Source organism: Piliocolobus tephrosceles, unplaced genomic scaffold (genome assembly GCF_002776525.5).
Source record: "Piliocolobus tephrosceles isolate RC106 unplaced genomic scaffold, ASM277652v3 unscaffolded_24383, whole genome shotgun sequence".
NCBI classification, from domain to species: Eukaryota; Metazoa; Chordata; class Mammalia; order Primates; family Cercopithecidae; genus Piliocolobus; species Piliocolobus tephrosceles.
Genome location: NW_022306958.1, coordinates 1 through 2394, shown reverse-complemented (window position 1 = coordinate 2394; position 2394 = coordinate 1). Strand labels below are relative to the sequence as shown.

Below are 2394 nucleotides of genomic sequence, written 5' to 3'. Positions count from 1 at the left end.
AGGCTGAGGCAGGAGAATGGTGTGAACCCGGGAGGTGGAGCTTGCAGTGAGCCGCGATCGCGCCACTGCACTCCAGCCTGGGCGACAGAGCGAGACTCCGTCTCAAAAAAAAAAAAGAATACCTGAGACTGGCTAATTTATAAAGAAAAGCGGTTTAATTGACTCACAGTTCCACGTGGCTGGGAGGCCTCAGGACACTTACAATCTTGGCAAAAGGGGAAGCAAGGCACTTTCTCTTCCATAGGGTGGCTGGAGACAGCCAGAGGGGGTAACTGCCAACACTTTTAAACCATCGGATCTCGTGAGAACTCACTATCACGAGAACAGCATGGGGGAAACCGTCCCCAGGACCCGATCACCTCCCACCAGGTCCCTTCCTCAACAGGTGAAATTACAATTTGAGATATGATTTGGGTGGAGACACAGCCAAACCGTTATCACAGGGTTTCCATGAATGCCTACCTCCTAAAGTGGATTATGAAGAAATCATGGCATGGGAGAGCCCTGTACATGGAGCCTGGCATGGAGGCAGCAATTCCTACACGGAGCCGCAGCTGTGATTACTGTTAATTATCTTGCCTCCTTGTAGTGTTAGCAATAGAGAAACAGAAGCACAGAGTTGCAGAGGGACCCAGCTAGGCACTGACAGAGCAGGAGACTAAGATCCTCTGGCCTTGTTTGACCTTTCACTCTTTTTTCTCTTCCCCACCCTCAACTTTATCAACCTAATCACCCACCCTGTCTCTTTTCTACCAGGCAAACCAGGACAGTGGTGAAGTGCAGCAGGTACTGTGGAGAGTTGATGTCCTATCCAGGGTTGGGGGTGGGCAGGGAGGATACCCTGCCAGTCACTATTCCACTTTTGTAACAGAAAACAGCTCAAACAGGTCTAAGGGGGGAAAAAAAAAAGGCTCTATTGATGCATGGAACTAAAACTGGCTTCAGGTACGGCTGGATCCAGGCGCTGGCTCCATGTTTGGTCCTGTGTTCCTCCCATTCCCAGGCCAGCTTTCTGTCCTTCTGTAAGTGGGAGGCAAAGTCAAGCACTTTCCTGATAGCTCTGGTTCAAGTCCTGGGGCTGATTCTCATGAGTTCAGCTGGCGTCAGGTGCCTGTCTCTGAGCCAGTCATTGTGGCCAAGGCAATAGAACATTCTAGTTGGCCAGGCCTGATTCTTTTCCCCACGAACCTACCATGTGATGGTGAGGGAAGTTCTGCAGAGACATTCAGGATGCTGGGTCTGGAGAAGAGGTATGAATGTCCACCACAGGAGCTCTGCCAGTCAGGATCAAGGTCTCACACTGGTTGAAGGAGTCCTGACCCTCTCCCGGGCTGACCCCACCTGTGCTGCCCCCAGGACCCCAGGTACCAGGGTCTGCGGGCACGTGGCCGGGAGATCCGGAAGAAGCTTTTTCCTCTGTACCCCAGGGAGGCCCAGCTGGAGGAGCAGTTCTATTTGCAGGCGCTGAAGCTGCCCAACCAGACCCACCCAGACGTGGTGAGCACCGTGCTGGGTGGCAGGGAGGCCAGGGGCCCGCCTAGTGCCACCTTTCCCGTGACTCCTGCTGTCTCCCTGCAGCCCGTCGGGGATGAGAGCCAGGCTCAAGTACTCCACGTGGTCGGAGACAAGCCAGGTGGGCCACACCCCCGGCCTGGGAGCTGACAAGCCCTGTGGTGTGGGGGTTCTGGGGTCTCGGGGTGGGGGCCCCTGGGGTCTGGGAACATGTCTGGAGCCTGGAGAACTCCTGGCGGTACAAGAGGTGGCTCCAGCTTCCTGCCTTGGCCGGGCTCAAGCTGTCTCTGAGAGGCGGCCCTTGGGTTTTCATTATCTCCCCCTTCACCACTGGGCAGTTTCACCCTGTGTTGTGTGATTGTATTGTATGTGTATGAGTGTGTGTCGTGTATGGTATGTTTTGTGTGACGTGTGTCGTGTGTGTATCTCTGTGTGTCTGTATCTGTGTGTGTATATCTCTGTGTGTGTCTACGTCTGTGTGCCTCTGTATCTGTGTCTGTATCTGTGTGTGTGTCTGTAGCTCTGTGTCTGTATCTCTGTGACTGTGTGTGTGTCTGTCTGCGTGTGTGTGTGTGTGTGTCTATGTCTGTGTGGATCTATGTGTGTGTCTGTGTGTATGTGTCTGTCTCTGTGTGTCTGTATCTGTGTGTCTTTGTGTGTATCTGTGTGCGTGTCTGTCTTTGTGTGTCTGTCTCTGTGTGTGTGTGTGTGTGTGTGTGTGTGTGTGTGTGAGTGGGTGAGTGTGTGTGTGTCTCTGTCTCTCTCTCTGACCCCCTGCTTCGGTCCCTGTCTCCGGGGCTTTTTCTCTCCGACTCTGCCTCCTTCTCTCTGCTTGTCCTCCTCCCTTCCTCGTGGTGTGTCCTTCTCTGGCCTCTCTCCTGT

The 2394-nt window shown here is 53.8% G+C and overlaps 1 long non-coding RNA gene across 1 annotated transcript; it reads left to right on the top strand.

The window, feature by feature from the left end:
- The first annotated feature begins 128 nt into the window (after nucleotides 1-128).
- Nucleotides 129-1888, top strand: LOC111534622. Its single transcript, XR_002729149.2, has 3 exons — nucleotides 129-786; nucleotides 1357-1497; nucleotides 1579-1888. It is a non-coding gene; the product is annotated as an uncharacterized LOC111534622 (long non-coding RNA).
- Nucleotides 1889-2394: the final 506 nt, after the last annotated feature.